Raw genomic sequence first — 13,490 nt, 5'->3', positions numbered from 1 at the left:
TTTGATTTAAATAAAATATCTCAACTTAAAGGTAAGGCACCTTAATTTTTGAAGTTTCCAAAATGAAAATTATGTCAAATACCACAGGAAACGAGGCGGTAATTTCAATTTGAAGCTACATCTAAATTTAAATCTAACCCCGAGAATCATGCCTTATAGAGGGCAGGACGATAGTGTGGAGGGGTGGTCAACCCAAAAGAGGGCGTGTCTATGGCCAACATGTAGTTGTGCACTCTGTTTTGTACGATCGCGAAACAATAATTGCATGTGCACAGCATACAACGACAATTAGCATCTAGTGCAAGAACGATATACAAAGTTGTATGCAAATGAGAACAAGTGTAGCGAGGTGTAGCGAAGCTAAATTAACACTACAAATGAAAGCTTAATGTGTTAGAAGTGTTGGTTTATATTGTATAAAGCATTCTGTAAAATTTGAACATTCAGTTTCGTTGACGTATTGTCGAAATAAAGCTGAGAATGGCGTACTTGATTGCTTGTCATGGAAGGATATACATGTGTAAAGCGGACCTATGTTTCGCTGACCGCACACGGTCGGCGCGGTGACCGGTACTGTGGATGCAGAATGAAACCCTTGGCCTCGGCGAAAGTTAACTCAACGCGGCGCCGTATACATCGTACTCAAGCCAAGTCTCACCGTTGTAGGGTAACAGCTCTGATGATAACTTATTTGCTCGAGTTGTGAAGTCCATCCTCCCACGTAAGTACTTCTGTACTGCCAATTAAAATATGTTAGTAGCTGTGCGTGCGTGCCACGAGTCGACTGTGTGTTCAACACACCACCGTCCCTCGTGGGTGGAGGGACGGTGAACACACTTACAGCCCTGCCACGCAGAGGTACGCTCGATCATATTATACTCGAATTGACTGAATTTGATATATTCATTGCACTGATTTCGGTGTATAGTCGATCATATGTGGTGTGACAGTTGTGTCAACGTATGGTCATACGCTAGAACCGCCGAGGATCGAAAGAGTGAACGTTGCACGAAACCGCAGGTTATTCACGGCATGGGTATATTAGCTGTGCGTGGCAGGACTGTGTTTTACCGGGGTTATACGGCCTCCCGCCGTATAACGCCGGTAAAACATTGCCCTGCTGCCACGCAGAGCTGGGGTTTTTACCCCTTTCGTCAGCTGAGGTAACCTGATGATTCACTGTATAAGTATCGCCATGCGTACAGGTCTCAGGTGTGGCGGAGGCCGTAACGCCGGGAACACAGACCTGTACGCAGGGCTACGTAGTGTACTTGCTTAGTCACACACGTTCTTTTTTCGTGTTCGTGTCTTAGATTTTTTTCATATGTGGAACACGTACACGTACATACGTACGGGAGCTGAATTGCATTACATACGCTGGCGATTCAGTGTACTGTACAGAGATGTTTGATTAAAACGATATGGCATCAGCGGCCAGGAGGTATCATACGGATAGAGGTCACACTGTGAGATCACGGAGGTAGAAGCACAGGGGCTCATAAGTGCCTATTTAAGTCAATATTACAGCGTTTTTCTTTCTTTTTCAATGTTACAAATAAAGCTGAAGAGCACAACATTTGTGTAGCTGTCTTTTGTGTAGCTTGTATTGGCATGTATAGTGCGCCCTCAATGGGGAATGTGATCATATGTAAATACGACCTTTAGTTCCGTGACCTCTAGCCAATTCCTCTGGCCATGCCTTCTGGCCACGTGTACAGACGTCACTGTCTCATAAGTGCCTATTTAAGTCAATATTACAGCGTTTTTCTTTCTTTTTCAATGTTACAAATAAAGCTGAAGAGCACAACATTTGTGTAGCTGTCTTTTGTGTAGCTTGTATTGGCATGTATAGTGCGCCCTCAATGGGGAATGTGATCATATGTAAATACGACCTTTAGTTCCGTGACCTCTAGCCAATTCCTCTGGCCATGCCTTCTGGCCACGTGTACAGACGTCACTGTGTTTACTGTATATTTTCCCAGGGAGGCAGATCGGCCATATCCGCAGTATCAGTGTTATGGTGAATCTCCGAAAACATGAAATCTTGGTAATTTTTTTGACGGACACGGCCATTGTTTTGGCACACCGATCTGACATTGTCATTAAAGTCTAAAAATGAACCTTCGTGAATGTAGAATGTGAAGAAAATTGGACGCTGTCAGCACCATGTCCGAAGCGACCCATGTGCGCCGTAAAGTACATGTGTGGGCAACTTGATTATACTTTATAATGAGGACGTAATCTGGTGAGTGACGGCTCGTTCAAGAGTGGTGGGGCGTGCCTTATGCAAGAAATAAACAGGAAATTAACATATTTACAAACACGATGTGTTGCACATGGCCCGTACGCGACACAGCCGGCAGATCACCTAAGTGGTACAGCAACAGGTATTAAAGTTTGTTATGCCTATTTTGTTCCCATTTTATCGCTGGGAGGTTAAAAGCCAGTCGAGATTGCGTTATCACCTAACACCATACCGATTGGGGACAGAGCAGAGTAGATCGAAACGCAAACGGGGTGTTATTACAGGAAAGGCAGTGACTTATTTTAAAGCTGAATAAAATGCTGTCTCTGGTTGTGTAAGTCTGTCAATCGAAATATATATTTTGTTCCCAGTGATTAATCATGGGGGATGGCAGTCTCGATCTCCCCTTTATGGATTGATGACTCGTTCCTTCTCATTTTTGTCAATCGATGAAAGCATTTTCGTCTTCCTTATTCAATCTTACTTTGACCGATGTTATATCCTGACCTACAGTGTCATTAGTTTTGACCAACGTGCAAAGACGTTGCCCATGCGCCCGGTTGACGAGATATTTTGAAAAACGGTGAAGAAATATTATTTTCTTATGTAAACCCCTGCTCGTTCCCAGCAGAGTACTTTTTTAAAGTTCTGTACATCAGTGTACACTGTGTGTATAAGCCCTAAACCTAGTTTAATTCAATTATGGAAAGGTATTAGTAAAGAATAAAGGGTCGTTACAGTTGCTAAAATTGCGAGAAAAACGGCACGTTTTTCCAGTACTTTTACAGTTCTGTGCTTTCCATCCCCGTTACTCAAATAGAAAAGTCCTATTCACAAGCGCTATCATTTTAAATCACGTCCAGGATGTGCTGTTGATTTTCATTCTTTCGTGCAATTTCATTCGTTTGAAGCAATTTCATTTGACTGCTCTGTGGGACTCTTCTGGATATGTGTTTTGGATAAAAAGAACTCTACAGTGATAGACATAAACTTCAACGGTGATAGGTATACAATATCGGTTCGATGTGCGAAGATATACAGTTACAAGTTATTTTAGAAGTTCTCAAAACCAGTAAAAATAACGTAGACGTACATCGCATGCTTTCTTACACCGAACGAGCCGTCGGTTTCCATAGCTATTACGTGAAATCCGGCCTCACCGATGTCCCTGTCCCGATTCGGAGAACAACTTTCAAGCTGCGAGTTGAGGTTCAGATGTCCGATTTTTTCATATTCAAAAGATTTATTGATTCAGAGAGAACGCCTGTCTTGTTTTTAGCACATGAGGGCAATTGAAAATTCAAAGCCAAATAGCCAGTGGGAAAAAATTCGACCGGACGACTCGCTCTCACCAGCGATCGCAATGAAAATAAAATCGAAGTCTCTGAAGTCGGTATTATTGCTCCGCCATGTTTACTGTCGGTTGTACGGCCAGTTTAAATTCACAGATTTTCTTCACGGTAAAATTCATATAATCGCCATACCACGAAGTTCCCTGTGCAATATGTCTTATGTCAATATGTCTATTTGGCAGAAAAAGCGTTACGGACATTCGATCGATGGTGATGAACTTTTTCCAGGCCGCGACATATCACCAGTTACGAACTTTACCGGTTTTCGATATATTATCAGCATTGTTCACGTTGTGTTTTGAGTCTGATATCGAATATAACAGGAAAAAACTAACGATTTGAGTGACGATAGAGACCATGCCCGATACGGAAAATTGACACCAACTACTTGCATTGAGCAGTGACCTGAAACTTCAGACTTATATATAAATGTCGACAATATAAAATATCGAAATGCCGGAGAGAGAGAGGGAGAGAGAGGTCTACGCTGTCGCGATCTGAATATGTACTGTTTCGGATATGACTTCGGTATAGACGATACACAGACATCGAAAATGTACACCTACTTTCCAGAAATTCGACTAATCTTATAATAAGAGTAGAATAAATATAAAAGTGGTGGTTGAAGTAAATCTTCAGATATTGGTTTTCCAAAGTTAGACAATACTTACAGAAATATGGTCGCCATAGTCTTCTCTTAAAAAATATTATCTTCAACACCACGTTTCTTATGATCGGTGATGTCATTTTTTATTATTTTTACAAACTTTCAATGCATCAAATGCCCTTAGACTATTTCATCTGCCTGTCACGAAGTTACAATGTATTTCCAAGGGCCAGCACACGATATCAACTTACGCGTCGTCCGTCGAGCGGCCGGTGGCAGTGTCACAGATCGCTCCGTCTGTAATCGCGGCCACTTTGATTTTGATGTGACACCCAGGTGCGTTTGAGGTTTTTGTTACCTAATTTGTCGACCTCACAAAATTTCACAGTCCGTGCTTTGAAGCAGTCTCAACATGGCAAACATGTCTCGCGTAAATTTCATCCTCGTCGTTCCAATTAATTCGACCACTAAATTATTTCGGCAGTTTTAATTTCCTAATAAATCGACGATTTTGAAATCGTAATTATTTTTTTCTGGTCGAATTGATCGATTGAGACTCATTCTGTACGCCTGCTAACTTTCTTGAAGATAAGAACACGTATTTTCGACCATTTTCCCGTGAGCCGTCGACGGCTTCTACGATGTTTGCTCGATCGCGCGTACAACGCACTGAATACTTTACCGGACTTTCTTTGCTCTGCGTTTTTGCCAAAAACAACAGTCGCCAGAGCCGTAACATGTTGCTCCATGCTTGAGGTCGCCGGTAGCCCTGGTGCTTTTTGACGCTCATTAATGCAGACTCGCCCACATAAATATATGAATATTTATGATGCATTTTAAGTAACCAGGTACTTAGCGGCGCTGATGGTCTTGGCTTGGCGAAGAGCTGCTTCCCTTGGGAAATTAGTACAGTAAGCATAGCGAGGGCAGGGCAGGAAGTAGGCATGGCTAGAGCTGGGCCTAGAGGTCACGGAACTAAAGGTCACATTTACGAGGACGCACTATACATGCCAATACACGCTACACAAAAGACAGCTACACAAGTGTTGTGCTCTTCAGCTGGATTATTTGTAACATTGAAAAAGAAAGAAAAACGCTGTAATATTGACTTAAATAGGCACTTATGAGGCCCTGTGGTAGAAGGAGAGATTACCTCCATGGTGAGATCAAGCTTGTTCTCACGGGATCGGAAGCAGCTGTGCCGAGCCCGTATGCTTTATGTTCGGACAGTGCATGCACTGACGAAATTTTTGTCAAGTAAAATGGTTTACATGCTGTACAGTATCATGGATCGTAAGCATGAGTGTGTGTTCACAGTTTCCTTACCTACACTCATGGAACTAGGAACAAATACCATTTCTAGCTCCATGCTAAACTGGTGTATAAAAACTCCGGTGTGTGCATAGTTAATATTTAACTTTGCAAATTATTGCATATTTAACTTTCATGGAGTCACAGATTTGATAATCATTTTCATTCTGAAGGTCTGAAAGTCCGCTCTACAATTATTGTTTACATGTAGCGTTCAGGGAAATCAATCGAACGAGACCTTGTAAACTTCCGGTTCAGGGGAAAGGCTGGCAGGTAAATGAACAGAGGCCACATATAATCCATGTAGTGCATTTGGTGAAATTCCAAAATTTAATTTCTTGTACATAAATGCCCTTATCACAGATATTTTAACAATATTAATTAATGATTAATGTAATTAATATTATAAAACTAATGGGTAATGCTCTGACCATTATTATTCATTTATGGCCAAGGGCGAGAGGAAAGTCAAAAATTTACAAGGCTTGGCGAGCAAGCTTATTTTGGCTTTCAGTCTTGCCAAAGCCTATAGATAAACGTTAATGGTCGGGGCAGAGCCTGTTATTTCCATGATATTACCAACAAACCCTAGAAAATCATCAAGATTTACAAAATTTCCCATGTGAAAGACAACGGAGCCCCAGAACTTGTGCAATATTGCCTGAATACATGGGTTTATGTGCCAGAGAACAGGTGACAATTTGCCAGACACCAGGATGGCAAATCGTTTCCTGCTGCGAGGGCACATAAACCCATGTATTCAGGCAACAATATTTTTATTACATGCCTTGGTTATAAATGCTGTATGACATTTAGTTATATGCTGGACATTTTCAAACAGTTTTACCATTATCGACCAGCATCAAACGGATTTTAACGAAAGTCAAAATAGAAGTGTGCACATGTATATTTTACATCTATCATTCAGGGTCTACTTAGATGTCGAAAACATTGTAGGGCTTCACTGGCCTTGGTAACCATGGAAACCAGTCAGTACATCGTTCACTGACCCCCTAACTCCCCGGATGTTCCTTTTCAAATCAATTCATTGATTTGCACTCACATCAAGGCATGTAATAAGCAATGCACAGTCATGGCCACCCTAAAAATTTGGCAAATCTGGAGATTTTAAAAAAAATGTATAACTTGGGCCACAAGTGCTTCATTTTGTTTTTTTGATTGATTATGATCTTTGTACAATTGACAATTTACATTTTTGATGAAAAGTTACAATGTTCATTATTCATATTCATTGACATCAAAACAAACCATTACTGTGTATTTGTGGTCAGTCACATGGTTCTGCTCCACCAATTAAATGAGATGTCTATAGCATGGTAATACATAATGAATGATTGTATGATTTTACTGATCTTTTGACCCATATATTTTTAGTTACTTTTTTTTACACAACAACTAATACCGCAGCCGGGGTCGAACCCAGCACCTCCAGCATGTGAAGCACTACCTATAACCTGTACTCCACGAGAACAGTTGCGAGAAAGGGATGCAATGTTTCATATAAACGTTAGGATGATAATGCTAAGCAGGAACTGATTAATTTATAATGTTCACTTGTCATGATTTGAAAGTCTTTTACGCATTTTCCTTCTTTTATTGAATTAATGCCTCTGCATTGATTGCTTAGTGCCTGTCTTTATTTTTTTCTCTGCATTGTCGTGTTTGTTGTATGTGCAGATTTGTTATTGTTTGAATATTTTTCATATTATTTGTTGTATTTGAACAGTTAAAGTATAAAATTGTCATTTGTTTAGGATGTTTTATATGTTGAAAACTTTGTGTTTGACATTTATTATTGAATTTGTCATTTGCTGCCTTTTTTACAATACGAAAGGTGTGTGTTTCGTTTTTGATAGGATACACTTTCATATAAAAGTGGTTCATCACTCAACATGTATGAAATGCAATATTTCATTGCTATTGTAGATGAAAACGTGAACAAAAATTCGTTGGATATGCCACGGAAATAACATTAAAATTCCACCCATCGACGAAGTGAATTAAGTACAGAAGCAAACGAAATTCGCTGCAAATATAATAACTTAAGGTCCATACACTGTCACTAGCACGAACTTCGTCTGGTTTGTGCATTCTCAGTGTCACACATCAGCAGCAGTGGCCTCCTGAGTTGTAAACTTAGGCGTGATATTAGTTTTGAGACCGTCTCAAAAAAATTGGCATAATATGGTGTTATGTGCAGAGTTGCAATGAATCGATGAAGGGGACTGTAAACTTGAAGGACAGAAAATTGAAATATGTTGAAATAGTAAAATTCACGCCTCAGCTTTATCTCCGAAACGCCTCCGCCACATGAACTCATAAAGATAAGTTGGAAATAAGTCTGAAGATGTGAAGCCAATCCAAGTTCGCATGACATACATCCACATGCCTTCAAAGGTGTTGGTGTGGGCGAAGGTTTTAGGATCCACAAAATGAAGACAATGATTAGCGGTGAAATGAGAGAACTGAGGAGACTTGGACAAAGAAGAATAAGGCCCCTGTCATTCATCAGAATAATACTGTAACCTGGAGGAACAATTCGATAAAGCATTGGCATTACGTACGCCGGTCAACAGAAATTAAAAAGCAAGCACAAATATCGCGACCAATGACTCCAATCACCAAATGTCTGTCACTGTGTCGACTCAAGCTGTATTCGGACTTCCGGACTTGAATTTATTATAGAGTTGTTTTTTTACATCCGTGTATTCATAAATTTATATAATAAAGCCTGGCTAAAATTCTATTTGGAGGCATGATCGCAAAGATAAAGGAAAAATAAATTGTGGACAAAAAATTAAACCAATCAATAACAGAGTTTGAACTAATGTACAGGTGTGATTTTCAGTCTGTAGAAGAAGTAATGAAAATGAAAACAGACAAAGATTTTTGATCGTCATATTGATTATTATTTGCATTTGAATGAACTCTGAATTATGTTATGTAATTGTGTGCTGTCTTTGGCAACGGCTATATTGAAAAGGGGTCAATATGGCCATTGCCGTCAGGGTCAGTTTGTAGATGACAACAAATTTGATGAATAAAACGTGAGAGGGGACATATTGTACCCGGAAAGAGACGGAATTATTGCCGCGATCACATGAACTAACTAACCCTAACCCTAAAAAGTCTGTGATGGTCTTCATTTGCTTGATTTTGTATCGGGTGAAGCACAGTGGGAGCCAGAAATTGGGGTTAGCTGACCAAATTGTCGGAACTCCGCTCGCTTCGCTCGCTCCGTTCCGACAATTTGGTCAGCTAACCCCAATTCCTGGCCCCCACTGTACTTCACCCAATACAAAAACTAAGCAGTCGGAGATTTTGACAGTGATTTGAAGAAAGTGCAAATTTATATTATTTTAACCTTATTAGTCAGTCAGTGCCGCAATTACGGGGCGTCTGTGTTTTGTGTACGGCGATTTTGACGTCATCAGTTTGTGGCTATACCATTTGTAAAATGGTACCTAATTTGTTCCTCATTTTTAACATAGGATTAAACATCGCAATAACTTTTTTTTATCATGCCTTTCTTTCTGAACGTGCCAAAAAGTTCTTCAGTATTGATCTTGTCTATATAAACTTGGCAGATAAGTTGGAGGGGAAGCAAAATTTTGTAAGTCACACTACTTTCACTAAATTGAATTTTTTTTCTCTAACTAACATTGCTTTCTTTATGACAATGTTCACAGTGCTATTCCCATAGATGTTACTAGCTTATTTTGTCAGTGAAAATTATTCCTGTATGTTTGACGATTGCTATACATATGAAAAATGAACTCTGATTAATTGCGCTTTTACTCAACAAATAATTTTTCTCAGCTGGCACTTAAGGCTTTCCAAAAAAAACAGCTGATGCCTGAAGATTTTTCTCCCAGCATAAGTAAGTGTACAATTAAAATAATCGCAATCATACCAATCCATAATCCAATAACACTAGGTCAAAATTTGTAAGACAATAGTTGTAAACATAGATACAAAACAGCACAGAACAGACAGTAAATAGACGGTACACAAACAAAGTCAAATTCATGAAAGAAAGATATATGGACCTCTGGCCAAAAGACCAAGAAGTGATGTCAGGTGTTTCGAAAATAGTAAGCGCATCCTGCCCCACATGTGGCACCCGCCATATATCAATCTATAAGTCAGATAGGTAGTGGTGGCTAACTAAGGCCCAATGTCACCGATGCCATCAGTGATCATTTGTCGAAGAGAGATATTGTATTTATCTACCAGCTTGCGATACCTGCCAAAAAAGCGTTTGAATGTAGAGACAAGTCTTGCTCTGGTGTAACCTTGTTTTAATAGTTTGTAAGAGAGATGGCCATGTCTCTCTACAAAATCACCATATGAACTGCATGCTCTAGCATATCGAATAAGCTGGGAAATGTATACCCCATAAGCTGGTGAGAGTGGAATATTACTTATGAGGTGTGGAAAATTGATGATACTAAAGTTGAAATCATCTCTCTTGTCATATAGCCTAGTAGAAAGGTGACCATTAGAGTCAAATTCAAGTAAAATGTCCAGATATGAAGCAGAAAAGGCGGTTTCTGTAGTTTCTTTAATCTCCAATTCTGGAGGATAAATCATAGCGAGATATTTACTGAATTAAGAGTTATTCATAGAAATAACATCGTCTATGTATCTGTATGTTAGATTGAAAGTTCGAGCTACAGAGACCTTTTTCTGTTTAATTAAGTTCTGGATAAATTCTGCCTCATATGAGAACAGAAACAAGTCTGCAAGCAAGGGAGCACAGTTAGTGCCCATAGGAATTCCTATACACTGTTGGAAGAGTTATAGTTTAAGTGTGAAAATTTCATTTTATTTACATGCCAAAATTTGAGATTAGACAAGTGAAATATAGTTAAATACTTTAATATTTACATATACATATCTTTTGTATTTGTATTTATAATCCAAACAAATAAAGTAATTTATAGAAATGCTAATATATATATATATATATATATATATATATATATATATATATATATATATATTCAAATAAAACCCATATAAAACCCATACCTAAGGTAATTTTGTATGTACATGTCTATATTAATAACAATATTTTCCCAACAGACAAAAGTGACATTTAAAGAATGTTGTTCATGAATTCACACTCTGCAGCTCCACTTGGCATCTTCATGTTGGAAAATATATCTTCCAGGATTTCTACACAGTCTTCCTGATACCATCATTGCATCTATAACATTGTGCAATAAATATTCTCTATTTCCAGGTTGTCTGCAAATACAATAAACATCATATTGAATTACCTCAGGTTTTCCTTCGTCTATTTGTGGATCTATATTTTGGAAATGTATAAAAATGTATTTTTTCAAAACCATCACCAGGGGGCTTTCTCATCTGTTTATGTTCAAACAGTGAAAGTGGTTCTGCAAAGCAAAGAGTCGAGACTGCGAAAGTAAAAAATGCACAACCAATTAAGCCACAATCTCTACCTTCCTCTTGTTGCTAGACTGGAATGCGGTTATCCCTAACAGATTTGCCTTGAACCTGTAAGTTTAGATTTAGCAAACTTGGTGTAAAAATGACTTAGGTATAAGGAGATTTTAACTGTCATAATATTCGACAGTATCATTCTCACAGTCTAAAGTTGATACAGTTACCAAATGACCAGGAGAGTATTCAATCTAAAGCATCTCTCCCTTTACCTGTTGAAAGAAAGATACATTTTTTGCAAATAAAGTTGACTGCAAACTGTTTAGTCGGCAGCCTCTGTGGTGCTTGATTAAGAGCATCATCAAGTGCACACTGTTTGATATTATTTGAAATTAATTTTATCAGCAAACACGAGAATTCCTTTAAAATATGGCAAGGTTCCGGAAATTCTGTTTCATAACCTTTTTCATGTTTTATACTTTTTCTTTAGCGCTCATAGTGATAGAAAAATCTGTTCCACTTATCTCTCAGAAATATGACTCTTGCATGAGAATAAAGAGTGAATCTCATCATCTATTATAGTACTACATCTCAAACAAATTATTTCATTGAAAGGTAAGCAAATTTCAACACGCAAATTATGATCACCCAATCTATATTTTGTCAAACGTCTATGTAACCTGAAATCTGAAATTTATCTCCTACATATTTTCAAAACCAAACTTTGTCTTGAAAATTCTGCAAAGACATGTCACTACCTCTCAACTTAAAATTTACTTGCTGCACGATATGTTTGACAGCTGAGCTCAATAGCCTCTGTTGCAATGGTACATCATTAACACAACAGCTAAAGATGACAGCTGTACATAAATTTTGCCTGTCTTACGTTTGTAAAAACCACCTGCGGTCAAAGGTCCTTTTGTTGAACGGAACCGTTATAGATAAGAAGCCCTAGTTTGTCGTGTCTTCAGCTTTTGAGCAAAGACATAAGGAAAAATCTTGTCAACTGCAATCGAGAGTTAAAATATGGTGTATGTCAATTCCAGGAACCCTGCCGGCTTTCAGTAAGATTAATGCACCGTGTACCATAAGATGGTGCCACAGTCCAATTATGGTGCCACAGTCCAATTATGCGGCAGTCAATGTAAACCCCCCCACCCCCCACCCCCCATTACCTCGGGGTATAGTGGGGGATTTGGAAATTAGTCTTGTGAAATCTGCCAAATGCCCCATCCCCTGGGGCAAGATAATCTGGAAAATCCCCACCAAAACCAAGTAAATCCCCCACATTTCCTCTACCCCCATGGGTGGGGAATTTGTAAATTCCTACACATTATGAACCACTCTTTGGAATTTTCATTTCGAAACAACCTACATCAATATAAAAAGTTCATGTCCAACTTAAGAACAATTTTTATCACTTCAAACGGGGTTTTGTGACATTTATGCTGTTCACAAATGTCTATCACAATCAACACAAATAGATCCAGGAAAATAACATACTTTTCGCATTTGTTTTTCAGCCAACACTGTGACCAGATCTACAGTTTCTTCTTCAACTCCCCAAAGCATATTGAGATACACAGTATTCAGCATGTCAACACAGCTGTCACGTAATTCACCTTTTTTGGAGCAAGAATTTACAATATTTTTCAGTCTAATTTGCTTGTATGTTGTCTGGGGTGGATTCATGGAGGGGTGTCACCCTGTTTTTGACTTTGGTGATGGGGGGTCACCATGTTTTTGAAATGCCCAATGGGGGGGGGGTCAGTGTGTTTTTGAATTTCGACACAGGCTCATCATTGCCTAAAATCGTGTCAGCCACAAATTTCATCATTCAGTTGCATTTTTCGGCACGCCCTTCAGGTAACTTTAATAATTAGACATAATTTTCAGCGCGCCAAACTTTAACATATCAGGCATACATATATCAAAGATATCTGTATGTTCAATATTTCTCAGCATGCTCTTCAAGCGCATTATTTTAATATATCAGACATTTTTCAGCACGCCCTTCCAATGCATGACTTTAATATACAAGATTATATCAGATATATCAGGATGTTTCATCATTTTCTCCGCGCCCTTCGGGTGCCATATACTTTAATAAATCAAAGATATATGCCAGAGGTATCTTCATGTTTGCTAAGTGAAAGTGTACCATTATGAAATCTACATTTCATATGAAAAGCATGAGAAATTCCTGATACTTTTCTGTTCTCTCTATGAGAATTCAGTATGACAAAGCAACATGCACAAATATTTCACAACATATTTGATACAGTGACTTATTTTAGAGATAGAAAAATAACAAGATATCTTGCGTTTGCATTGATGCAACTGTTTTCCTTTGTGTCTCAGGTTTCTGTAGAATGATGTTTTATGACCAAAATAACAGTTAAAAAAGGCAGTTTTTGTCATTATTAGCAGTGCTTTTATGGTTTCAATGTTACAAGAAAATGTCATCTCAGACACTGCACACATCAGATTTGGCTAAAATGCCTCTCTATGGCTCCTCAGGAGATTTAATTGGATGGCTGGC

General features: G+C 38.6%; 1 long non-coding RNA gene across 1 annotated transcript in view; it reads left to right on the top strand.

Moving 5' to 3' along the window:
* The first annotated feature begins 387 nt into the window (after positions 1-387).
* Positions 388-13,490, top strand: part of LOC139139380 (uncharacterized) — a 13,216-nt gene continuing 113 nt past the window's right edge. The window contains exons 1-4 of the long non-coding RNA XR_011553786.1: positions 388-721; positions 10,931-11,064; positions 11,439-11,563; positions 12,472-13,490. The exon at positions 12,472-13,490 is cut by the window's right edge and continues 113 nt beyond it. This is a non-coding gene — a long non-coding RNA (uncharacterized lncRNA). The remainder of the gene's footprint in view (positions 722-10,930; positions 11,065-11,438; positions 11,564-12,471) is intronic.

The sequence above is a fragment of the Ptychodera flava genome, chromosome 8, assembly GCF_041260155.1.
Source record: "Ptychodera flava strain L36383 chromosome 8, AS_Pfla_20210202, whole genome shotgun sequence".
NCBI lineage: Eukaryota > Metazoa > Hemichordata > Enteropneusta > Ptychoderidae > Ptychodera > Ptychodera flava.
This window is presented reverse-complemented; position numbering and strand designations above follow the sequence as displayed.